The 27,160-nt window shown below is 44.5% G+C and overlaps 1 protein-coding gene and 1 pseudogene across 20 annotated transcripts in view; both read left to right on the top strand.

The window, feature by feature from the left end:
• The window catches only part of LOC100452052 (zinc finger protein 91), a 275,196-nt gene that overhangs the window by 210,225 nt on the left and 37,811 nt on the right, over window positions 1-27,160 (top strand). The window contains exons 1-5 of one of the 20 annotated variants that reach the window (XM_054539980.2): window positions 17,947-18,129; window positions 18,308-18,393; window positions 19,123-19,150; window positions 19,377-19,662; window positions 21,844-22,151. The exons of 1 other annotated variant lie outside the window; for it this stretch is intronic. The gene's annotated coding sequence lies outside the window, so the exon portion shown is untranslated. Of the gene's footprint in view, window positions 1-9,497; window positions 9,671-14,932; window positions 17,918-17,946; window positions 18,130-18,167; window positions 18,394-19,122; window positions 19,151-19,360; window positions 19,663-20,093; window positions 20,704-21,843; window positions 22,152-27,160 lie in introns of those variants that run through there. 18 more of the 20 variants (XM_054539981.2, XM_054539986.2, XM_054539992.2 and 15 more) reach the window with 18 other exon arrangements.
• Window positions 131-500, top strand: LOC100452814 (small ribosomal subunit protein eS27-like; annotated as a pseudogene).

The following is a 27,160-nucleotide window of genomic DNA, read 5'->3' as shown; positions in this document are numbered from 1 at the left end:
AAGTGTGACACATGGAGATTGAGGAAGAGACAGAGAAAGAGAGACAACAATTAATTGTGACATTAATTACCTTTTATCTGTGTTCCCTCTCACTTATTTATTTGTCTTGTTATTATTTGTTATTATTTTCGTTAAATATTTACTGTTGGGCTTTCCAGCGGTGACGACCTACCCACACGAGAACATGCCTCTTGCAAAGGATCTCCTTCATCCCTCTCCAGAAGAGGAGAAGAGGAAACACAAGAAGAAACGCCTGGTGCAGAGCCTCAATTCCTACTTCATGGATGTGAAATGCCCAGGATGCTATAAAATCACCACGGTCTTTAGCCATGCACAAACGGTAGTTTTGTGTGTTGGCTGCTCCACTGTCCTCTGCTAGCCTACAGGAGGAAAAGCAAGGCTTACAGAAGGATGTTCCTTCAGGAGGAAGCAGCACTAAAAGCACTCTGAATCAAGATGAGTGGGAAACCATCTCAATAAACACATTTTGGATAAAAAAATATATATTTACTGTTGGTTGTTAGTTTATTTGTGTTAAGACAGACTTCAGCCATGAGCATTGGACTTGGCCGCCAGCTTGCCATGTCTAAGGTAGACCAGAAAGCTGTCACCAGTGGCAGTACTCTTCAGGTCCAGGAGAAGGATGCGACTGTGATTCCCTGCAGCCTCGATCTCCCCAGTCTCGCCCAGGTGGTCTTTCCATTCGGCCTCCTGAGTACGTGAAACTACTCAAACCTTCTTCCTCTGTTTTCTAGCCCCACTTTTAGTTGGCTTCAACAGCACTTAGAGTGAGTTGCTGTGGTTTTTCTTCTGTGTTCTTTGCTCTCTCTCTCTTTTTAAAATCTTTTATGCTTCTTCCTGGATGCTGAAGTTGATGAGATCCACCCACCTCAGCCTCCCAAAGTGCTGGGATTACAGGCATGAGCCACTGTGCCCGGCCTTAATTCTGTATTTTTAGTAGAGACGGGTTTCTCCATGTTGGTCAGACTGGTCTCGAACTCCTGACCTCAGGTGTCCACTCGCCTCCGCCTCCCAAAGAAAAACTGGTCTGTTTTAAGATCTAGGTATTTTCTTAAATTTTAGGTTTGATTAGCTCACTTTTGGCATGAGTGACTCACTTGGTTTTGTTTTGGTCTGTTTGGGAAGAGTGCACATGCTCAGTCCAGATGATGGCCATAAATAATTTTGTTTAAAAAATTCACCCCAGGCAGGGCGCAGTGGCTCAGGTCTGTAATCTGAGCACTTTGGGAGGCCAAGGCTGGTGGATCAAAAGTTCAGGAGATCCAGACCAGCCTGGCCAGTATGGTGAAACCCCGTCTCTAGCAAAAACACAAAAATTAGCCGGGTGTGGTGGTACACACCTTGTAGTCCCAGCTACTTGGGAGGCTGAGGCAGAAGAATCACTTGAACCCGTGAGGCAGAGGTTGCATTGAGCCGAGATTGCACCACTGCACTCCAGCCTGGGCAACAGAACAAGATTCCATCTCAAAAAAAAAAAAAAAAAAAAATTACCCCATTTGTAAGTTCTCACGTAAGTCATGGTGTGACCAAAACTCAGGGCCTTAGTGCCACTCTGTTTCCATTATCTTTTTTTCTTTCTTTCTTTCTTTTTTTTAAGATGAAATCTCGCTTTGTTGTCCAGGCTGGAGTGCAGGCTGGAGTGCAGTGGCACTATCTCAGCTCACTGCTACCTCCCCATCCTGGGTTCAAGCAATTCTCCCGCCTCAGCCTTCCGAGTAGCTGGGACTACAGGCCCGTGCCACCACAGCTGGCTAATTTTTTGTATTTTTAGTACAGACAGGGTTTCACCGTGTTACCCAGGATGGTCTCCATCTCCTGACCTCATGATCCACCCACCTCGGCCTCCCAAAGTGCTGGGATTACAGGCCTGAGCCAGCGTTCCAGGCCAATTTTTGTATTTTTAGTAGAGATGGGGTTTCACTATGTTGCCCAGGCTTGTCTCAAATTCCTGACCTCATGATCCACCCACTTCAGTCTCCCAAAGTGCTGAGGTTACAGGCACCGCACCTGGCCTATTTTGGGTTGTCCTTATCATGTCATTCATAGGTTATGGTGTGTTCATAGTCACATATGTCTTTGAGTTTCTGTCATTCTGGTTTAAAAGAGACCATTTGACATTCTGGAGATGACCGCATGCAAACATTTATAACTTTTGAGAGAATACAGTGAAGTAGGGAGACACTACTATTTCAACTATCAGGAGGATGATACCAAGAGTTTGAAGCATGTTTTTTAGCCAGGGTCCCCATGAACAACCAACTAAAATTAAATAGGTCTAATAGTTAGCTAGATAAGTGGTCTACTCATTTCAACCAAGCACACTGTTCATTAATACTCTACAACTGCATCTCTGTGTGTGCACAGTAGGCTCAGGGAGCCTACACTATGTATTTCTCCAGGCGCAACTATCAGTGTTAGCAAGTTCACAGGTACTTCTCTGTTCATCCAATAAGTAATTAAAAGAAATAATATTATTGCTGGGCGCAGTGGCTCACGCTTGTAATCCCAGCACTTTGGGAGGCCGAGATGGGCGGATCACGAGGTCAGGAGATCGAGACCATCCTGGCTAACACGGTGAAACCCCGACTCTAGTAAAAATACAAAAAATTAGCTGGGCATGGTGGTGGGCGCCTGTAGTCCCAGCTACTCAGGAGGCTGAGGCAGGAGAATGGTGTGAACCTGGGAGGCGGAGCTTGCAGTGAGCTGAGATTGAGCCACTGCACTCCAGCCTGGGTGACAGAGTGAGACTCCATCTCAAAAAAAAAAAAAAAAAAAAAAAAGAAAGAAAAAGAAATAATATTATTTAGCACAACTTTAGTAAGTAAATTTAAAATCTATTGTGTAACCATAGCCTTTACAGTATAATCTTCTATAGAGCCCTATTGGGGGGATACATTTCTAACCATTGCCTCATTTACTTTATACCATGGAAAGAAAGACCTAACACATGATGGCCATTCAGAAGAGTAAGGGCATCCTGGAAATGCTCCTTAACTTATAGTGAAAAAGTTGTCCTTAACTTATGAAGTAGGTTAAGAGCAGTGGACCAATATTCTGTTTCTGATATTGTGAGGGAACAAATATCCCATAAAAATTTCTCACCCAGGCTGGCCCTTCATCTTTCACCTATCAAGGTGTAAGTTTTTTCATATATAATGTTGGCTGCAAAATTCTCTGCATTTGAGTATACCCCATAAGTGCACATAAGAGACCTTTCTTTATTTCTATTGTTTGTAGAGCCATAAAAAACTGTGAAATAAGTGTGTCGTGACAGAGAAGTGTGATCATGTTCTGAGTGAGTGTGTCTCACCATGAAACAAACAAAAAAAATACTGCTGTTATTTTGAGATAGTGAATTAGCATTTTGTGCAAATATGTACTATGTAATTTTTTATTGATATGTAACATGCATAGAGAAATACATGCACAAATTCTTCATTCAAGTAAAGCTCAGTGAATTGTTATGAAGAAATACCTTGTGTAATCAGATAATAAAACTAGGTCGGGCACAGTGGCTTATGTCTGTAATTCAGTACATTGGGAAGCCAATGTGGGCAGATTGCTTGAGCTCAGGAGTTCAAGACCAGCCTACCCAACATGGCAAGGCTCTGTCTCTACTTTAAAAAAAAAAAAAAAAAAAAAAAAAGCCAGGCAGGCTGGTGCATGCTGGTGGTCCCAGCTACTGGGGAGGCTGAGGTGGGAGGATCACTTAACACTGAAAGTTTGAAGCTGCAGTGACTCATCATTCAGCCACTGCACTCCAGCTTGGGTGACAGAGTGAGACCTGTATGTGTAAACACACACACACACACACACACACGTGCACATGGTGGGGGATGTGAAAAAGAGAAAGTGTGGCTCCTGCAATTCAGTGAGATCTGGTTCTCTATCTTGGGAACTGCCCATCCACACTGAAACCACAACCTAGCACATGCCAATTCTCACACTAAACCTGCTGAGATACCACTGTTTACCCTTAAAAAAAAAAACTGAAGCATTTCACCTAAAAGAAGGGAAAAAGAAAAGAAGGATTTCACATCTAAAGCCTTTGTTTCCTTTATAAAACAACAGCCCCTTGTCATTCGAGTTGTCCAGAGGTGTCTGACAACACTAACACACTTATGGAATCAGCCAGGAAAAATGGGCCTCTCAAGTGACAAAGAGGCACAATGGAAACTAAAGACAATCCATTCTCATCTCTACATGTTGCCCCCCTCTCATGAAGTGGTGTTAACCATGTGAACCATATGTACCAGAGGAAAGTATGTTCAGGGCAACACAATCATAAGGCTGCAAATCAAACTGGGGGTGGGAAGCACGTAGGAGGTTTCCATGGCCAAGACACTGGTGGCTATCCTTGGGTGTCATTTAAAAATTTCAGGTGAAAAATCCTTTTCTTTCAGTTGGCTCAGGAAAACTAACAGACATTACAATTGGAATTCGTTTTACTTTTTAGAATTTCTAAGACATATAGCATGCTTCAAACACTCCAAAAGACATTCAGCTATACCTGAGACTGAGGACCTGCCTCCTCCTCCACGTTAGGGCCCTGACAGCTGGCAAAGAGAGGGAGCACAGGGGCCGGGTGTGGTGGCTCACAGCTGTAATCTCAGCACTTTGGGAGGCTGAGGCAGGCGGATCACCTGAGGTCAGGAGTTTGAGATGAGGCTGGTCAACATGGCGAAAACCCTTCTCTACTAAAAATACAATAATTAGCCATGTGTGGTGGTGAGCACCTGTAATCCCAGCTACTCAGGAGGCTGAGGCAGGAGAATCATTTGAACCCAGGAGGTAGAAGTTGCAGTGAGTCAAAATCGCGCCATTGCACTCCAGCCTGGGCAACAAGAATGAAACTGCCATCTGAAAAACAAAACAAAACAAGGAAACAAGAATAACAACAAAAAACAGAGAAGGAGCACAGGCAGGTGGGGACAGAGAGCAGCCTGGGCCTATAGGGATCCCCAACAACCCCCAGAGCCACCCTACAGTGTCTGTAGGAGGGGCTGTGTGGCAAGAATCAGGTAGGGAGCTGGGCTTCATGGAGAGGTTACCACCACTTCTGTATCTTTAACTTTTCCCAAGGATTTATGATTCCACTCTGGTTCTCCCCAGGTCCCCCACCCATCCAACCCTCACTCCCACACTGGGTGTTAGGCAGGTCTGGTTAAAACGGGGAGAATAATACATTCAGATTGTAGCCTTCAAGGTATTCCCATCTGGGGTACAGGGATAGGGAGGCAAGTCAGAGTCTGTGGTGGTGCTTACTTCTGGGCCTGAGGGCAGGAAGGCCAGGGCTGGGCACATGGATATCTGGGGAAACACCACTATTGATTCCTTCTCCCCACCCGGAGCTACAACCAGGCCAGGGCAATCACAATTAATAAAACCACTGCAGCTCACATCCTGCACAGAACTAACGTGTACCCCAACCCCCAGTCCTACCACAGATCTGGAACTTCCCATCCCAGAACACAGGAAGCCCTCCGTCTTTTTGACCTAAAGCCTGGACTTTAAGCCAGGTTGGGCCTGGGGGTAGTGGCAGCAAAAGCAGCAGCCACAATGTCAAATATACCAATGACCTGAGAAATCTCATCTGCACGTCATTCACTCAGAACAGACCTGGAGTTGTGAACAAATTAAGAAGGCCAGATCTATACATTCATGGGCACGGACACCTTCCACACTTGCTGGGGAGAATGAGAGGCACCTGTTTCCCAGCTGCAAGCTGATGTCCACATACACCCATTCACGTGTCTTCATTTAGGTCTCTGCATTGTATATTCATTGAGCTAATATGAACACATCCTTGGTGGCGGGAATGGGGGGCATCATTTAGTGCAACACCACTCCCCACTTGTGCTGGGGGGCACTCAGGAGGTATCTGGTCAGCTCCTAATTCCCTAGGACAAAGGTGGCTCCCCATTTCCAGCACTCACATCCAGCAGCGCCATCTCAGAATTTTTTTTTTTTTTAAACATGAACAGCATGAAGAAGCAGGTATGGTACAACAGGCTCAGGGCTGGAGAAGCAGCACAGGAGGCTGGAGAAGCAGTCACATCTGTGGGTGGGGCCATGACAAGACAAGACCGCCATAGTTCCTACCCCTGACAGCCCCAGCCCAGATAGCATTCAAATCTTCCTTGATGGGCTTCATGGCTGTCACTCACCAGCTGTTTAGCACCGCCTTGTGTTGGTTACTCAGGGCCTGGGAGAGGTGGTGGGGATTGTAGATCCAGGGTGGGAACCACCTCACACCCAGAGTTCACCTGGCCACAGGCCAGCAAGCAAGCCCAAGCAGCACAGCTCTAGACACTGAGCCTCGGCACCTCCAGCTGCACTTTCTATTTATACATCAGGTTTTTAAATTCCATAAATAAACAAAGAGACACAAAAACAGCCACTTTGATTGAGGAGAAAGTGGGAGCCTAAAGCAGCTGACCCTCAAACATCTCCGCCAAGCCCCAGGCCAGGCCATCTGAACACTCCAAGGCCACATGATAGTTACAAGGGATGACAGTTCCCACAGGTACTTGTCAAGCACTGTGCTAGCTTCTCAATCACAGTCTCAGAATCCCTCCTTGCCAGTATCCTGTGAGGGGAGGCTCTGCCTCACTAGAGCACAGGAGTTTCCTAAGCTCCTCCCAGGAAATGGTTAGCAAAGTGTCGAGCTAGGAGAAAGCCCAGTCTGAACAAGTGACTTCCCCAGGGTCTCCCTAGACTCCATCTGCTCCTCCACATGGGGCAGAGATGATGCGGAGATACGGAGATGATGCGGATACGGAGATGATGCGGAGATACGGAGATGATACGGAGATGATGCGGGCAGCCTCGTAACCCCCTCCATCCCACTCTCTCCTCAATCAAAGTGGCTGATTTTGTGTTTGCTTGTTTCTTTATGGGAGTTTAAAAACCTGATATTTTATTTAGAGTAGTTTCAGGCTTTTATGTGTGTATTTGTATAGACTTTATTAGAAGGAAGAGGGCTTAAGATAATAACATTTTTAAAAGGTCTCAGTGGGGAATAGACTTCCATGTCAGAAACCATGACGTTGGCCTATTTCTGCTGCCTTTGAGCAAAGTATAAACATTGTGAGAACTGGCATGTGCTGGATTGTTGTCTCAGTGTGGGAGAGCAGTTCCTCAAGATGGAAAAACAAATCTCACTGAGCTGTAAGAGCCATACTCATCTTTTACCACATTCCCAACCAGGGTCTTTCACTTTTCTTCTGTGCTTGAATTTCTTTCAACATACATATTATTTTGATTATATATATAGGGTACATGTATATGTGTGTATATATATATGTATGTGTCTGTGTGTGTGTGTGTGTGTGTGTGTGTACACTCTGTCACCCAGGCTGGAGTGTAGTGGCTGAATGATGGGTCACTGCAGCCTCAACCTCCAGTGATGCTTCCACCTCAGCCTTTCAAGTAGCTGGGACTACAGGCATGCAACACCACACGAGGCCAATTTTTAAAATTTTTGTTGAGACTGACTCTCACTACATTGCCCAGACTGGTCTTGAACCCCTGGGCTTAAGCAATCATTTCACCATGGCTTTCCAAAGTGTTTGAGTTACAGGTGTTAGCCATCAAACTCAGCCAAAAATATTTTTTAACGAACTGTTACAACCAAGTTATGAGCTATGGTTGTGCCACTGTACTCCAGCCTAGGCACCAGAGTGAGACCTTGTCTCCAAAAACAAAACAAAACAAAAAAACTTACGACCAAATTAAAATGCTAAGGTTGTGTCATATGTGTCCCCTTCCTGCCCTGTAAGCTATCACTGTTAAATATAATGGTATTGGCTGGGCACGGTGGCAAACGCCTGTAATCCCAACACTTTGGGAGGCCGAGGTGGGCAGATCACCTGAGGTCAGGAGTTCAAGACCAGCCTGACCAACATGGAGAAACCCCATCTCTACTAAAAACATAAAATTAGCCGGGCGTAGTGGTGCATTCCTATAATCCCAGCTACTCGGGAGGCTGGAAGGCTGAGGTAAGACAATCGCTTGAACCCGGGAAGTGGGGGTTGAGGTGAGCTGAGATCGTGCCATTGCACTCCAGCCTGGGTAACAAAAGCAAAACACCGTCTCAAAAAAAAAAAAAAAATATATATATATATATAAAATGGGTATTGAGAAAACTGTTATATATTATTAAGAAATTCCTGGCTGGGCGTGGTGGCTCATGCCTGTATGCCCAGTACTTTGGCAGGCTGAGGCAGGTGGATCACCTGAGGTCAGAAGTTCGAGACCAGCCTGGCCAATATGATGAAACCCTGACAGACCCAGGGCATGGTGGTGGGAGCCTGTAATCCCAGCTACTCAGGAGGTTGAGGCAGGAGAATCGCTTGAACCCAGGAGAAGAAGGTTGCAGTGAGCCAAGATCACACGATTGCACTCCCTTCTGGGCAACAAAAGCAAACCTCCATCTCAAAAAAAAAAAAAAATTCCTATATATTCTCTAAATGAGAATAAGTTATTCTGATGTGGCCCAGTATTTCCTCACCCTTACCTCCAGGGTCTAACCCAGCAAATCAAATCAGGACACTCACAAAGGACAGTTGGCCATTTTCAAATAGAAATAAAATAGAAAATAAAATACCCCATTAGTGAGAGTAATCCAGTGATTTTGAAAAAGAGAAGTCAGATTGAGATGCAGTGCAGTCAGGGCACAATTACCCTGGAATACACACTTCACACAGAATGATTGAGGAGCCTTTCTAAAATGAACAAATTTGGGTAACATAATTTTTGCTTAACCATTCTCAGCCACCGCTTTCCCCCACCCCTGCCCCATTCCTAATGGCCATCCCAGGATGTGGTCAACAGTGTGGTACAGCATGGTGAGAGAGGGTCTCAGGGATAGGATAAGGGTCTTTCCTGCATTATCAAAATGATTAAAAAGTTGTTAAAATATGTTCAAATGGGCCGGGCACGGTGGCTCACGCCTGTAATCCCAGCACTTTGGGAGGCTGAGGCGGGCAGATCACCTGAGGTCAGGAGTTTGAGACCAGCCTGGCCAACATGGCGAAACCCCGTCTGCACTAAAAATACAAAAAGTAGCTGGGTGTGGTGGCATGTGCCTGTAATCCCAGCTACTCGGGAGGCTGAGGCAGGAGAATCACTTGAACCTGGGAGGCAGAGGTTGCAGTGAGCCAAGATCACACCATTGCACTCAAGCCTGGGCAGTAAGAGCAAAACTCAGTCTCAAACAAACAAAAATAGTCCAAATGTTCTTTTCTTACCCTGAAGTAGCAAATAAGATGCATTATACAAGCAGACCCAGGTAAGGGAAAGAGCAAGTTCATTTCAAGTCTCAGCTTACTTCTTAATTGGCTGTAATTCCCTACAGCTGACCCTCCCTGCTTTAGCCTGTTTTCCTGGGGGTGGAGGGAGTGGTACGGGGCGAGTGCTGGTGCTTTATCCAATCAGTGGCACAGTTGCAGAGGAGGGCGTGGCATTCGGCATTGGCGGGGCTTTTGTCTCTCGCTGCAGCCAGAGCTTGGGATCCCTTTCTGCTGTTCAACGTCCTCCACCTCTGCCCCCCTCTCCCCCCAGCCGGTGACAGGCTGTTGCCCTGTGATCTGCAGGTCCTGGGACGTGCACAGCTAAGATGCCAGGACATTCTAGAAGGTGGGAAAGGGTGAGTGTGCGGGGTTGGGCATCCTGAGAGGGGAGAGCTGGCTGAGGAACCGACGGGACTTGCCTCCTCACCGCTCCTGGGTTGCCGACCTGAGTCCCTGCTGGCGCAGCTCCGCCCCAGGTCCCTCTGGCCGCAAGATGGTGGCTGGGCCCGCAGCTATGACCCCCGCGTCCCGCCCAGTCCCTGCGGCGCCCTGTCTGGAGCTCCCTGGGCAGCTCTGCACGCAGCCCCGAGTATTTCCCAGATTGTTCAGGGTTGCCAGGCGGGTCATCAGGGCAGAATCCCGACTCGTGTGTGCGTAGGAGGAGCTGTGGCGGGTGGGGCTCCCAGTCTCTTTTGTTAAACATTTTGTTGGTTTGTTTGAGACAAAGTCTTGCTCTGTCGCCCAGGCTGGAGTGCAACGGCGTGATCACTGCAACCTCCGCCTCCCAGGTTCAAGCGATTCTCGTGCCTAAGCCCCCCGAGAAGCTGGGATTAAAGATCTGCACCACCACGCCTGGCTGATTTTGTATTTCTAGTAGAGAAGTGGTTTCGCCATGGTGGAAGCTGGTCTGGAACCCCTGGACTCAAGTGATCCGCCCGCCGCGGCCTCCCAAAGTGCTAAGATTACGAGCATGAGACACCGCGCCCAGCTTCTTCTCTTATAAAGTAAAGACAGTCAATGTTAAAACGTTAACGAGTTTATTTGAGCAGCGATTAGTGAAATGGAAAGCACCCAGCCATAATATGTGGGCCACCTGAAAGGCAAAAAGGGAAGGGTTTTATAAAGGGCGTGTGAGAAGGCAAACCAAATTCAAGAATTGGTTACAGTTATGTAGTCACCTTATTTGTATGATTCAGGAGGAAATTTCCTGGTTATGTAATCAGAGGTTAATTGCAGGTTAAGCCTGAATTTTGCTTCTGCCTAAAATAACTTATAAGAAATGAATTCGAGATAGGTTTTACATTTTTTACTTATGAACACAGGGCACTAGAGCCCCTTCAGTCTAATTTCCTGCTTTTTAATTAACACTCCACAGGAGGACTGGTTTTCCTCTGTGACTTCCTAATGTATGGCAAGCAGGACTTCTAATCCACTACCCTTTTACCCTAGCTTAACTCAGGCTTGCAGTAAAATTATAAATTTCCACCTTTGTTCCTACATTCTCAAAAGTGGAAATGGGGACAACTTCTTCTCTCCAATTTACAACACTATCAACTATTTGTCCTTTATTTTACATTTCAAACACAGTGTTTTAATTGTTAATCATGTTTTTACACAGCAGTGGATGGCAGGTTTTAAAATAATTGTTTGTCTGTATAAAATTTTTTTTTTTTTTTTTTCTTGGAGATGGAGTTTCACTCTTGTTGCCCAGGCTGGAGTGCAGTGCAATCCCCGCCTCCCAGGTTCAAGCGATTCTCATGCCTCAGCCTTCCAAGTAGCTGGGATTACAGGCTCCCACCGCCGTGGCCGGCTAATTTTTGTATTTTTAGGAGAGACGGGGTTTCCTCATGTTGGCCAGGCTGCTCTTGAATTCTTGACCTCAGGTGATCCACCCACCTCAACCTCCGAAGTCTGTAAACATTTTACGTGAGAAAATAATCCTCTGGAACTCTGCTGTTAAAAAGAAAAAAATCTCTGTGACTGTCCTTTTATCTTCCCTGGTGCACACACCTTATTAGTAGGTCTTTCGGTTGAAGTTTTGCTTTGGAGAAATTCCAGGGCCCTTTGTGGCAGCCCGCCAGTCTTTTCTTGTCCATGATTTTCAGAACTGTCAGGGATAACCCAAGATGCCCACAGTGGCCATATCTCTTGGAGTGTCTAATGAATATTATCCCCTGGGTCATCTCTTAGAGGACAGCCTGAAGAGTAAGAGTGTAGCCTCTCAGAAGAGCAGCTGGATGGCCTAGGCCTGTGGAAAGTTTCCTTGTATACCATTTGTCTTAGAAAGCTAACCTCTTAGAAAATTAAAATTATTTTTTCACGAAGGAACGCGTATACACTGTTGGTGGGAGTGTAAATTAGTTCAACCATTATGGAAGGCAGTGTGGCAACTCCTTAAAGACCTGGAGAGAAAATACCATTTGACCCAGCAATCCATTATTGGGTATTTACGCAAAGCAATATGGATCATTCTATTATAAAGACACATGTATGCATATGTGCATTGCAGCACAATTCACAATAGCAAAGGCATGGAATCAACCTAAATGCCTATTAATGATAGACTGGATAAAGAAAATGTAGTACATATACACCATGGAGTACTGTGCACCCATTAAAAAAAATGAGATCATATCCTTTGCAGGAACATGGATAGAGCCATAAGACATTATTCTTGGGAAACTAACAAAGGAATAGAAAACTAAATACTGGCTGGATGCGGTGATTCCAGCTGTAATTCCAGCTGTAATTCCAGCACTTTGGGAGGCTGAGGCAGGTGGATCATCTGAGGTCAGGAGTTTGATACCAGCCTGAGCAATATGGCGAAACCTCATCCCTACTAAAAATACAAAAAATTAGCCAGGTGTGGTGGCAGATGCCTGTAATCCCAGCTACTCAGGAGGCTGAGGCAGGAGAATCTCTTGAACCCGGGAGGCAGAGGTTGCAGTGCCACTGCACTCCAGCCTGGGTGACAAGAGCGAAACTCCATCTCAAAAAAAAGCAAAACAAACTACTACATATTCTCACTTATAAGTGAGAGTCAAATGATGGGAACACATGGGCCCATGGAGGGGAAAAACACATACTGGGGCCTATTGGAGGAGGGAGACGATCAGGAAAAATACCTAATGGGTACTAGGCCTTAATACTTGGGTGATGAAATAATCTGCACAACAAACCCCCATGACACACGTTTACCTATGTAAAAAACTTCAACATATACCCTTGAACTTAAAAGTTAAAAAAAAAAAAAAGAATTTGGTAGCTTTTCCAATAATTCCCTGACAGCATTTTGATTTTATGTGTATATGACACCTATTAAGTATCAGACATTTGGATTACACAGATGAACAGGGTTCAACATACCTGCCCTGTAGGAGTTTATAGTTCATTAGCATGGATAGGTGTGTAAATGATTAATTTATTCTGGAGAATAACCCTTGTACATAAAAAGACTTATAAAGTATTGAGGAACTAAATGGTAATAGTGATCAATTCTGCCAGTGACATAGCAGTGGGAAAATCAAGGAGGGCTTTATAGAGGAGGTGACATTTGAGTGGGTGTCAGGGTTTACTAGAACTTTTTGTGTTAATGCTGCTGGTGCAGAGTATGCTTTTTTTTGAGACAGTCTTGCTCTGTTGCCCAGGCTAAAGTGCAGTGGTGCAGTCTCGGCTCACTGCAACCTCTACCTCCCAGTGATTCTCTCACTTCAGCCTCCTTCCACCTTCAAGCGATTTTCTCACCTCAGCCTCCCAAGTAGCTGGAATTACAGGCATGAGCCACCACACCTGGCCCCAGAGTAAAAAATTATTTCCAGCTTGGCCAACATGGTGAAACCCCGTCTCTACTAAAAATACGAAAACATTAGTCAGGCATTGTGGCATGTGCCTCTTCCTGAGTTTTTTACCTTGGAAAGATTTTTTCACTTATTTCTATTTCAGTTTTTAATAACTGTAAATTACATTTTATCAGTAGAGTTTAAAAGATGTTTAAAAAGTCAGACTATGAAAGGTATATTTCAGAAAAATCTACTCATATATTTTGTGTATTAAAGATTCTTATTTACCTTTATCTTCTCCAGAGTGAGTGTAGTAAGTTTCTCATGTCTGCTTTTCCTGGTTGCATGATTTTAAATAGAACCCCAGGGCTTTGCTTTGGGAATGCTACCAGAGAAAATAAATAGGAAAAATCTTTTTTTTCATTATGGCTATACAAAGTGAATATATTTCCACAAGCAAATGTGATAGATTACTTGGTACATTGTATATATTTCTCAAACCATCAGCTCCTCTTTTTTGCGGTGTCTAGAATTTGTAACAGTGAATATCTCTGTTCTGTATTCTGTTGTCTAGATGTCCAAGTTTAATGCTAAATTTTATGAGATGGAACTTGACATCTTCTAGAAATGTTCACATATGATTGTTTATTAAATTATCTATCATGGAAATAGTTAAATGAGATGTTTATCATCTGAAAAGGACAGATTTTTTTTTTTTTTTCTGAGATGGAATCTTGCTCTGTTGCCCAGGCTGGAGTGCATTGGCACAATCTCGGCTCGGTACAACCTCTGCCTCCTGAATTCAAGCGATTCTCCTGCCTCAGCCTCCCTAGTAGCTGGGATTACAGTTGCCAGCTGCCAAGCCCATCTAATTTTTGTATTTTTAGTAGAGATGGGTTTCACCATGTTGGCCAGGCTGGTCTCGAACTCCTGACCTCAGATGATCCTCCTGCCTCGGCCTTCCAAAGTGCTGGGATTACAGGTGTGAGCCACCATGCCCAGCCTTACTTAAGCTTTTTATATTGTAGTTGAAAATTTAAGTCTTACAATTTCCTTACACTATGCTAGAAACTGTGTGTTGGAGTGATTTTGCACTTTTTTGAAACATTGGTTTTGAAACATTGTTTTTTTAATTATTTATTTATTTTTGAGACTGAGTCTCACTCTGTCATCCAGGCTGGAGTGCAGTGGCACGATCTTGGCTCACTGCAACCTGCGCCTCCCAGGTTTAAGGGAATCTCGTGCCTCAGCCTTCTGAATAGCTGGGATTACAGGCGCATGCCACCACGCCTGGCTAATTTTTGTATTTTTGGTAGAGATAGGGTTTCTCCATGTTGGCCAGGCTGGTCTCGAACTCCTGACCTCAAGTGATCCACCTGCCTCAGCCTTCCAAAGTGTTGCGATTACAGGCGTGAGCCATCATGTCTGACCATACATTGGTCATTTTCTTATTTCAAACTAAGTGAATAATCCTGACTGGGAAGTAGGAGCCTGAACTCAGTGACTGCAAGCTAAGGATAGTTTTGCCTGCAAAGGGAGATCACTGAAAAAGCAGCTGTTCTGCCTGAGGAGCCTCCCCTGCAGATGTCCTGGCCTGCTCACAATAGCCATGGACAGAGCCTTTATACTTAGAGAAGCCACAGAGCCCTGAAAACCTTGAAATCCACAGGCAGATGCAGTTGGGATTGGCACAAAGGTGGGGTTGGGAGGCTCTTTCTGGGAATGGAGTTGTTATTCTTCTGAGGTTGTTTCTAGATTTTGTAAAATAGGATGAATCTAGATTTAGGTAAGAAGTTATTTATTTATTTTTTATTTATTTATTTATTTATTTTTTGAGCCAGGGTCTCATTCTGTTATCACGCTGTAGTACGGTGGCATGATGTCGGCTCACTGCAACCTCAGTCTCCCAGATTCAAGCGATTCTCCTGCCTCAGCCTCCCTAGTAGCTGGGACTACAAGCAGGCACATCGACGCCTGCCAAATTTTTGTATTTCTAGTCGGAAGGTTTTGCAAAGCCTCCTGGGAGAATAGCTGAAGGCAGCTGTTCTATAAGCCTGAGGCAGAGGGCAAGGAGTAGGTACAACAGAGTGTAGGGGAATTTATCTTAAACAGGCTTGTTTACTTTTATTGACCAGGAACTGACCTTTGATCATCAGTGCGAGTGATGTTCCCTGAACTTTTTTGGTTTTATTTTTCCTTCCTTCCTACCTTTCTTTCTTCTCTCCTTCCTCCTTTCCTTCTGCTATGTGTTCCCAGGGCTGGTGTCAAAATTCTGTGCTCAAGCAATTCTCCCATTTCAGCTTCCCAAAGTGTTGAGATTACAGGTTTGAGCCACCATGCTCTGTCCTCTTTTATTTTCTTCTTTTTTTCCTTTTCCTCTCTTCCTCCCTCCCTTCCTCCCTTCCTTCTTCTCCACCTTCTTTTTTTTTTTTTTTTTTTTTCCCGAGATGGAGTCTCGCTCTGTCGCCCAGGGAGTAATGGGAAGCTCGCAGACTTAGACACCAGAGGGACATTTTCAGGGGCGAGCGCCACACATGGCCTGCAGGGTGGACACGGTGGCTTCTCAGTCTGGCCGCCGGGTTGACCAGATGTGGGTGGTGAGCTGTGGCCAGTAGTTGTGGCTACTGGCCTCTCATTTGGGTGGACCAGGGATTCAAAGCTTAGGAAGGAAGGTCGGCGGACTTAGAGGCTGGCTGCCGAGGTGGGCCGCCTTGGGGGAAATAAGGTTCCAACGGGGACAGCTTCAGGCCGCGAGTGCCACATGTGGCCTGTAGGGTAGACACAGTGGGCTTCTGCTTCTGCCTCCACCACCAGCTGGCTTCTCTTTCTGGCTGCCAGGTGTGCAGGATGTGGGCCATGAGCGTAGGACTTGGTCGCCAGCTGGAAATGTTTACGGTGGACAAGATGGCTCTCACCGGGACAGTACAGCTTCGGTCCAGCCGAGGAGTTCAATGATGGCTCACTGCACTCTTTACCTTCCTAGGCTCATCCAGGTGATCCTCTTATTTTGGCCTCCCAAATAGCTGGGGCTCTCAGGATCTTTCTGTTTCTTTTTCTTTTTTTTTTAAGCACCACTTTGAGTTTGTTTTCACAGTACATTGAGTTCTGTTGTTTCTTTCTTTCACCCAGGCTAAAGTGCAGGTGCATGATCACAGCTCACTGCAGCCTCGACCTCCCTGGGTTCAGGTGATCCTCCCATCTCAGACACCCCACTTCCCAGTAACTGGGACTAAAGGCATGCGCCACCACACTGACGCTTTATTTTGTATATTTTACTTTTTATTTTTGTAGAGATAGGGTTCCGTCGTGTTTTCCAGGCTGATCTCAAACTCCTGCAGTCAAACGATCTGCTGGCCTCGACCTCTCAAATTACTGAGCTTACAGGTGTGAGCCAGCATGACTGGTTCTATCTATATCTATCTATCTGTCTATCTGTGTGTCTCTCTATCAATCATCTATGTTTTTTTCTTTTTTTTTTTTTCAGTAGAGACGTGTTCTTGCTATGTTTTTCAGGCTCTGGTCGTATATATATATATATATATATTTTTTTTTTTAACTGTAATTATTATTTTTTAATATAGGTGTTGTCTCACCATGTGGCCCCCAGGATAGTCTCAAACTCCTGGGCTCCAGATGTTCTCCCGCCTTGGCCTCCCAAACTGCTGGGATTACAGGCATGAGCCACCATGCCTGGTCTTGTCATTTTTTTTTTGTTTGTTTGTTTGATATGGAGTTTCACTCTCATTGCCCAGGCTGGAGTGCAATGGCACGATCTCAGCTCACCGCAATCTCCACTTCCTGGGTTCAAGCAAATCTCCTGCCTCAGCCTCCTGAGTAGCTGGGATTATAGGCATGTGCCAGTACACTGGCTAATTTTGTATTTTTAGTAGAGATGGGGTTTCTCCATGTTGGTCAAGCTGGTCCAAACTCCTGACCTCAGGTGATCCGCCCGCCTCGGCCTCCCAAAGTGCTGGGATTACAGGCAGGAGCCACTGCTCCTGGCCTGGTCATATTTTTGATGTGTTGATTCTTCCCAGTCCAGATGTATAATCTCATACCTGAACATTTTTGATGGTGTACTTATGACATATGACTTTACCCGGCACCAGAGTGAGTAGATGCTCCTGCCCAGCTTACAGAAGGGATTGTGACATATCATTGGACCCAACACCAAAGTGATGTAACTATTCTACTGCTTTGGCACTTCCCACAACGGGCATTGTGACATATCGCTGGGTCTTGTACCCAGGTGGAGTACATTCAGACTATCATTCAGACTATCATTGAGATTCAGACTATCATTGAGATTGTCACTCAGGTACTTACACCCAAGATACAGAGGGTATTATGTCTCAGCTAGAACTAAAAAATGTGTGAAATTGTTAATCTCATACCTGAAACTTAATTCAGGTGTGTTTGTGACATACACCTTTTTTTAGCATCTGAGTGATTTGACTCTCCTGCCTGGACCTAGTGTACAGATGGGATTGTGCTTTATTGCTGGACCCAGCATTTAGGTGATGTGAGTCTATTCTTATTACACAGAAGGCATTTTCACAGAGGGCAAGGGAGGATTGTGGCATATCACTAGACCCAGCAACTAGGTGATGCAATTCTCCTGTTTTTCCTCGGCCTCACATATTTTCGGTATTGTAAATATTACTAGGCCCACTACCTATGGGATTGCATGCTCCTGCCTGGGCTGTGCCCACAGTGACCTTGTGACATATATGTGCATCCATGACCTAAAAGATGTGACACTTCTTGCCTGCAACCTGCCCTGCACAGGAAAGATTGTGACTTCTCCCTGGAACCAGATACCAGGTGATATGGCTCTTCTGCCTCTGTCTTGCCCCCAGGGAGCATTGTGACATAATGCTGAGCTCAGCACTTAGGTGATGTGACTCTGTTGCCTGTGCTGTGCTTTCAGGAGATAATTGTAACATATCCCTGGCTGAGCACCCAGGTGATGTGATACTCCTGCTTGGTTCTTTCCCTCCGGGAAGATTGTGAGATACCCTTGGCTGAAATCCCAGGTGATGTGACTCTCCTGCTAACTCTCTACCTACAGGTTAAATGAAGACATGTACTATAGTCAGCTTATAACTGTAATGATGACTCTTATACCTCTAGTCAGCTATTAGAATAAATACTGTCTCTCGTAGCTCAACTTAGAAAAATGAGTCACATTCTTGGTCTTCTCTTTTTATGAAGGTCATAAAGAATTGCCACCCTCCAACATATCATATAATGCCCTCGAGTGTTACAAAGAGTGTTATCCCAGGGCACACAGCACAAAGGTGAGATTGTTTCTTATATGCACACCTCACCAACCATTAGGATTATCACCCTTACACATGAAAAGAGCCCATTGCTGAGGTTTTGAATCTCAAATGCAAACACTGTCCAGAGTTGGAATTGTGACTGTCATATATGAGCCTCCGGCCACTGTTGAGATGGTGACACACTTCTAAACTCAGAACATAGCAGATGAGGACTCTGCTATATAAACTCTACCAACTGGAGAGATGTTGGCTTTAATACCTGGGCTTAGAGCCACAAGTATGGTCATGGGTGCTTACAAACATGACTTTAGAGTAAGTTGTGACTCTTATTTATACTGGATAAAGCCTTTGAGTAGTATAGAGAGTGTACTAGCTGGGCGCTGTGGCTCACGCCTGTTATCCCAGCACTTTGGGAGGCTGAGGCAGGTGGATCATGAGTCAGGAGTTTGAGACAAGCCTGGCCAACATGGTGAAAACCTGCCTCTACTAAAATTGCAAAAAATCAGCTGAGCATGGATGTGGCTGCCTACTGGGCCTTTCCTGTAGGCCCTGTCTGATGGATAGAATTAGTACTCAGACACAGGTATGCAGTGTAACAGCAGCTAGATAATGGCCTGGCTCTAGTGGCCAGAGAGCTGCCCCAAGAAGCTGGAGCTGCTTGCTTTCTTTCAGTGCAGGCACAAGGCCAAAAACCTGAAGCAAACACAACCTGTAGGTAATTAACATTTATTGTTCTCCTTTCAGGGAACGTCACTCCTGTGGATGATCAAAGGTCTGTTCCTGGTCAATATAAGTAAACATGCCTGTTTAAGATAAATTCCCCTACACTCCACTGTACCTACTCCTGGCCCTCTGCCTCAGGGTTATAAAACAGCTGCCTTCAGCTGTTCTCCCCTGGGTCTTTGCAGAACCTTCCAAACTTTCAGAAGGTTTGCGTCCTTTCCCTATAGTTTTTCTTACCATTCTGACTGATCCCTCACAGGCGCCTGTAATTTCAGCTACTCAGGGGGCTGAGGCAGGAGAATCGCTTGAACTCGGGAAGCAGACGTTGCAGTGAGCCAAGGTCGCACCACTGCACTCCAGCCCAGGCGACAGTGTGAGACTCCACATCAAAAAGAAAAAAGAAAAAAAGTGTATTAACAAGACCCAGCACACAGAGGAGACTTTTACCATTATATGAACACCCATCAAACAGTACACATCATCATTGTGAGTTCTGAATCTCACACATAGAGGAAGTCAAAGGTGGAAAAATTGACTCTCATATTTGGATCCAGTCCACAGGTGAGTTGGTGACACTCAGAGCAAGATTCAGCACACCTATGAGGCTGTGACTTCACTAATTAGACAAAGTCCACAGCAGGAGTATAGGCTGTTAGGTACAAATTTTGTCTACTGTTGAGATTGTAACTCCTGTCCTTAGATACAACATATAGGAAGGGTTAACCTCCTATACCTAAAACCGGAACATGTGTGGGATTGTTAATTTGATCCCTACACCTTCTCGCAAGTTTACTTGGAACCTATTTCTCTGCCCAGCACCTGAGTGATCTGACTCTCTTGCCTACAGATGGAATAGTGACATATTGCTGAACCCAGAACTGAGGGGATATGACTCTCTTTTTCTGCATTGGTGCTGCTCACAGGGGACATTGTGACATATCGCTGGGCCTTGCACTTAGGTGATGTGAGTCTCCTCCTTTGCCTTGGCACTGCCCATAGAATGCATTGTCACATATCTCTGGGCCCTACACCCAGGTTTTGTGACTCTCCTGCCTGTCCCCTGACCACATAAGCAATTGTGACATACTGCTGGGACAGACACCCTGGTAATGCAACTCTACTGCCCACAAGGAGCATTGTGACATATATTTTCACACCTCACCCATGTGATGTGACTTTCTTCTCCTGCCTGGTCCCTGCTCATAGGGGGAGTTGCGACATATCATGTGGCTCAGTACCAAACAAATGTGATTCTTCTTCCATCATAGCTTCTGCTAGCAAGGAAGACAGACATATTGTGGGGCTCTACGCCAATGTGACATTACTGTTTTGCCTTGGCCTGTACCTGAAAAGGCACTGTGACATATTGCTGGGCCCAGCAACAAGGTGACATGAGTCTTCCGTATGGACCCTGACAACAGAGCATTGTGACATATCTTTAAGAGCATCAACTATTTGATGTGACTCTCCCTTTCTACCAAGGCTTTCCTCATATGAGAGATTGTGACACATCTTCTGGCACAGAAATCAAGTGATGTGTTTCTCCCACCTGAGCTTTGCTCATAGGGAGCATTGTGACATATCGCTGGTCTCAGCACCCAGGTGATGTGACTCTACTCTCTGTGCCCTGATTTCAGGAGAAAATTTATATGCCTGACTAAGCATCCAGTTTTTAACTCTTCTGCCTTGTGCCTATTCTCAGAGAAGATTGTGACATATATCTGGCCTATTACGTAGATGATATAAGTCTCCCGCTCTCTCCCTTTCCACAGGGGAGATTGTGACATATATCTTCGTTCAGATCATTGGTGCAATGTTGACTCTCATATCTGAAATCAGTCAATAGGAGACATACTGTCTCTCATATGTGGGCTTAGGAAAATGGGTAAGATTCTGGCTCTCCCCTTTGTAGGAAGGTTAAAGAAAATTACAGTCTCTCCCATATTGTATAAAGCCCTCAAGTGGTCCAGAAAGTGTCATAACAGGGTCCAGAAAACAGATGAGATTGTTTTATGTATGCACAGTTTGCCAATTGTTAAGATTGTCACCCTCATCCATGGACAGAGCCTACTGGTGAGGTCTTAAATCTTACATGTGGATGCAGTGCAGAGTTAAAATTGTGACTGTCATATGTGAACATCAGGCAACATGAGGTGGTGACTCATTAGCCTAGCTTACAGGCAGTGACAACTCTCATATCTGGACCCAGCCATTACAGAGATGTTGTCTCTCTTATCTGAGCATAGAGCCACAGGTACGATCATGGGTCCATACCAGCACAAATGTCTCCCAGTCACAAAAGATTGCAACTCTTATGCGTACCTTATAAATCCTCGGTTGGTACAGAGAGTATTCTAACTAGCCTCAGTGTACAGTTGAGGTTTTGACATTCCTGTACACCCAGCCGACAGTAAAGATTATCATCTTTTCATAAGAACGGTCCACTGGAGGTTCTGAATCTCATATGCAGAGACAGTTGCAAGTTGTAAAATTTACTCATAAGTGAATCCAGTCCAAAGGTAAGTTGGTGACTTTCAGACCAAGATTGAACACACCTGTTTGTCTGATTCCACTAAGGTGACACAGCCAGTAAGAGGGATTGAGTCTCTCATTCAGTGATTCAGCTCATTCTAAAAATTGTGACTTATGTACTTAGACCCAACATACGGGAGGTGTTGACTCTCATACCAAGAATTAGGGTACGTACAGGATTGTTAATCTCATCTCTGGTCTTTCCTTCAGGTGTGATTTTGACACACACTTCTGCCTAGCACCTGAGTAATGTGATTCTTCAGAATTGGCCCAGCCTACAGATAGGATTGTGCCACACTGCTGGACCCAGCACCTAAGTGATGTAACTCTATTCTTCTGCCTTGGTGCTACTCGAAAAAGACATTGTAACATATCTCAGAGCCTTGCACCCAAGTAATGTGAGTCTCTTCTTCTGCCTTGCTGCTGCACACAGAAGCGAGATATGTACAGGATTGTTAATCTCATCTTGGACCTTCCTGCACATGTGATTGTGACACATGCCTCTGTGTAGAACCTGAGTGAGTTTACTCTCCTGCCTGGATTTAACCCATAGATGGAATTGTGACATATCGCTGTACCAGAAACTAGGTGATGTGACTCTATTTTCTTGCCTCTGTGTTTTTATATGGGGCATCGTGACATATCACTGGGCCTTGCACCCAAGTGATGGGAGTTTTCTCTCCTGCTTTGGTGCTGTCCACAATGAAAATTGTGAAATATTGCTGCCCTCCCCGCTAGGTTATGTTACTCTCCTGCCTCTGCTTTGCCCACATGGGTCACTGTAACATATTGCTGGGTCTAAAACCCAGGTAATGTCACTCTCTTGTTTGGGTTCTGCCTGCAGGAGTCATTGTCACATATCTCTGTGCTCATCACCCAGGTAATATGACTCCCTTTTACTGCTTAGTTCCTTCTCACAAAACAACTTGTGACATATTGCTAGGCCCAATACACCTAGCTGGTGTAATTCTTTTCTTTTCTTTTCTTTTTTTTTTTTTTTTTTGAGATGGAGTCTCACTCTGTTGTCCAGGCTGGAGTGCAGTGGCATGATTTCAGCTCACTACAGCCTCTGCCTCCTAGGTTGAAGCGATTGTCCTGCCTTAGCCTCCCAAGTAGCTGGGATTAAAGGCATGTGCCACCACGCCCGGCTAATTTTTGTATTTATAGTAGAGACAGGGTTTCGCCATGTTGGCTAGGCTGGATTCGAACTTCTAACCTCAGGTGATCCTCCCGCCTCGGCCTCCCAAAGTACTGGGATTACAGGCATGAGCCACTGCACCTGGCCTGACTCTTCTCTTCTTTCTAGGTTTCAACTGCAGCAGAGATTGTAAAAAACCACTGGGCCCAGCCGCATAATGATGTTACTCTTTTGCCTTGGGCCTGCCCTCGGAAGGCACTGTCACATATTCATGGGCCCAACGCCAAGGTGATATGTGTCTCCAGCCTGGACCCTGCCCACAGGAGCCATTGTGACATATCTCTTGGCCCATCAGATGTTTGATGTTATCCCCTCCCCTCTTCTACCCTGTGTTTGCCTATAAGAGACAGAGTCACATGTTCCTGGGCCCAGCACCTAAGTGATGTCTTCCTGGAATGTGTCCACATGGGGATTGTGATATGTCACGTGGCGCAGTACTTAACTTGATGTGACTCTCCTCTCATGCCTAGGCCTTGTAGAGAATTCCCTTCCCCTTTTGTTTTCCTTTCTGTCTTTGCAGATCCAGGAGATAATCAACTAAGAGCCAGGTACCCGTTTAGGTCTAATAAGAAACATTTTACAACCTGCTCTCTCTTTTAATTCACTTATCTGAGAGATTCCTCTGTACAATAAAACTTGGTCTCCACAATCCTTTACCTTAACCTAAACCTTCCCTTTCATTGATCCCAGGTCTTCAGATTCCACCAATTGTCAACCACAAAATATTTAAATTTACCCGCTTTGAGTTGTCCCGCCTTTCTGAACCAAACCAATATATTCTTGCAAAACCGGCCATGATTAAAACATCAAAAAATAATACATGTTGGCTTGGCTGTCGTGAAAAAAGAATACTTTTTCACTGCTGGTGGGTATGTAAACTAGTACAACCACTATGAAAAACAGTATGGAGATTCATTAAATAAAAGTAAAGCTACCATTTGATTAAGCAATTCTACTACTGCATATCTACATGAAGAAAAAAATTATATGAGTAAGACACTTGCACACACATGTTTATAGCAGCACAATTTGCAATTGCAAAAATATGGAAGCAGCCTAATGCCCATCAGCTAATGAGTGGAAAAAGAAAATGTGGCATATATATACCAATGTATACTACTCAGCCCTAACAAGGAATAAAAGCATTTGCAGCAATCTCGATTTAGTTGGAGACCATTATTCTAAGTAACTCCGCAATAAAAAACCAAACATTGTATGTTCTCACTTATAAGTGGGAACTAAGCTATGAGAATGCAAAGGCATAAGAATTATGTAATGGACTCTGGGTGCTCAGCAGAAAGGGCGGGAGAGAGGGGTGAGGGATAAAAGACTACATATTGGGTACAGTGCACACTGCTTGGGAGATGGGTGCACCTAAATCTTAGAAATGATTACAAAAGAACTTATCCATGTAACCAAACATCACCTGTACCTTAAAAACTTTGGAAGTAATAATAATTACAAACACAAACGAAAAAACACAAAACCCCATAAGTTTAACTTTCTATGTTTTGGCTGTTTTGTTTTGTTTAGAAAGGGTCTCTGTCACCCAGAATAGAGTGAAGTGGCTCAATGAGGGCTCACTGCAGCCTCGACTTCTGGGCTCATGCAATTTTCCTCCCTCAGCCTCCTGAATAGCTGGTACTAAATGTGCAGGCTACCATGCTCAGTTAATTTTTAAATTTTTTTTAGACATGTGTTTTTGCCATGTTGCCCAGGCTGGTCTCGAATTCCTGGGCCTAAACAGTCTTCATTACTTGCTCCCCCAAAGTGCTGGGATTATAAGCATAAGCCAACATGCCTGACTATAATTTTTTTATTTTATTTTACTTTTTATTTTTTGAGATGGAGTCTCACTCTGTCACCAGGCTGGAGTGCAGTGGTGCGATCTCGGCCCACTGCAACCTCTGCTTACTGGGTTCAAGTGATTCTCCTGCATCAGCCTCCTGAGTAGCTAAGACTACAGGAGCACGCCACCATGCCCGTCTAATTTTTGTATTTTTTAGTAAAGACAGGGTTTCACCATATTTGCCAGGCTGGTCTTGAATTCCTGACCTCGTGATCCACCCACCTCAGTCTCCCAAAGTGCTGGGATTACAGGTGTGAGCCACTGTACCCAGCCCAGAATCTTTAATATGTTATAAAAAAGCTAACTATATTTAGATTTGTTAGTTTACAGAAAATTCAAAAAAAAATCTATTAAATGTTAGAAGCAAATTTTTGATGCTGCAAAAGAAATAGTACTTGAATGTAAATTTTCTCAGCAAGGCAATATTTACTTTTATAGAAGGGTGCATCTCACGAATGGAGCAATGGCAAGAGCACACCTGAACAAGGGAGGGAAAGGGGTTCTTAGCCCTGATGCAGGTAGCCCCTACTGCTGTGTCATTCCCCTATTGGCTAGGGTTGGACTGCACAGTCTAAGCTAATTCCCATTGGCTATTTTAAAGAGAGGAGGGGTACAAGCCAGAGTGGTGGGGTGAGCAGTTTGGGTGGGAACTACTGTTATGGAAAAGGTGACCAAGGTGACTCAGGATGCAGCAGGTGACCAGGGGTACAGATGTAAACTACTGATTAGAACTGGCGGGAAGATTGTTTACTAAAACTGGAGACAAAAACAACAAAGAAGTTAAACTTTAAAATGGAGAATAAAGAACAGGGAGCTGAATATACTGACATACTGATTCTTTGAAGAGAAATTTAGAACTCACTGTATTTAACATTAAAATACATAAATGTTTTTCATCTGTTTTATATAAAACAGTTCAAAATTACTTCCTAGGGTTTTCACTAAAAATTAGTTTGTTAAGGGTTAATGTAATTAATATATATAATGTAAGACCACTAGATGTAAAAAAACTAATTCTTCAAAGAGCATGTTTAAGGCCAAGTGTCGTGGCTCACGCCTTGTAATCCCAACACTTTAGGAGGCTGAGATAGGCAGATCATTTTGAGCTTAGGATATTGAGACCAGCCTGAGCAACATGGCAAATTCCAGTCACTACTTCAAATAAGGAAATAAACCGGGCATGATCGCACACGCCTGTAATCCCAGCTACTCCAGAAGCTGAGGCTGGAGAATCGCTTGAATCTGGGAGGTGGAGGTTGCAGTGAGCTGAAATCATGCCACTGCACTTCAGCCTGGGTGACAGAACAAGCTTCTCTCTCGGAAATTAAAAGAAAATAGAGAGTGTATAAACAGAAGCAAAATATGCTTTTGATGAAGAAAGAAACATTTGTCTGCTTTGAAATTACTTAAAGGTTGCTTCAAATTGAAAAAGTAAAAATAATGTAGATTAAAATGAAATATAAAAAGTTAAACAACGGACCGGCATTGTGGCTTACCCATGTAATCCCACTACTTTGGGAGGCTAAGGCAGGTGGATCACCTGAGGCCAGGAGTTCGAGACCAGCCTGGCCAACATGGTGAAACTGCGTCTCTACTAAAAATACCAAAAATTAGTTGGGTGTGGTGGTGCACCTGTCATCCCAGCTACTCGAGAGGCTGAGGGAGGAGAATCCCTTGGACCTGAAAGGCAGAGGTTGCAGTGAGCCAAGATCGTGCCACTGGACTTCAGCCTGGGCCACAGAGCAAGACTGACTCAAAAAAAAAAAATTAAAAAAATTATAAGAGATCATAAAATATGTATACAAATCTAGAGAGGTAAAAAACCCAAATTTAATGTATTTTTATTTTTATTTTTTATTTATTTATTTATTTATTTTTGCTGGGGTGCAGTGGCACGATCTCAACTCACTACAACCTCCGCCTCCCGAGTTCAAGCGATTCTCCTGCCTCAGCCTCCAGAGTAGCTGGGATTACAGACGTGTGCCACCATGCTCGGCTAATTTTTATTTTTTATTTTTCATTTTTTTGAGACGGAATTTCACTCTTATTGTTCAGTCTGGAATGTATTGGCGCGATCTAGGCTTACTGCAACCTTGGCCTCCCGGGTTCTAGCAATTCTCCTGCCTCAGCCTCCTGAGTAGTTGGGATTACAGGCACGCACCACCACGCTCAGCTAATTTTGTATTTTCAGTAGAGATGGAGTTTCACCATGTTAGCCAGACTGGTCTCGGACTTCTGACCTCAGGAGATCCACCTGCCTCGGCCTCCCAAAGTGTTGGGATTACAGGTGTGAGTCACGGCGCCCGGCTGAGGGACTTACAACGTTTTATCAAATTAGCTTTATTATTGATAATACACTATTAATAAAGTAAAAGTTTATTTTCTGTGGATCAAAAATTTTATGTATTATTAATATACATCAAATATTTTTGTTCACATTTTGAATACATTGAAAGAGAGAGCAAAAAAGAGAGGATTTT

This window comes from Pongo abelii, chromosome 20, assembly GCF_028885655.2.
Source record: "Pongo abelii isolate AG06213 chromosome 20, NHGRI_mPonAbe1-v2.0_pri, whole genome shotgun sequence".
Taxonomy (NCBI): Eukaryota; Metazoa; Chordata; class Mammalia; order Primates; family Hominidae; genus Pongo; species Pongo abelii.
Note: the sequence above shows the minus strand (reverse complement) of the source record. Positions and strands in the feature narration are given on the sequence as shown.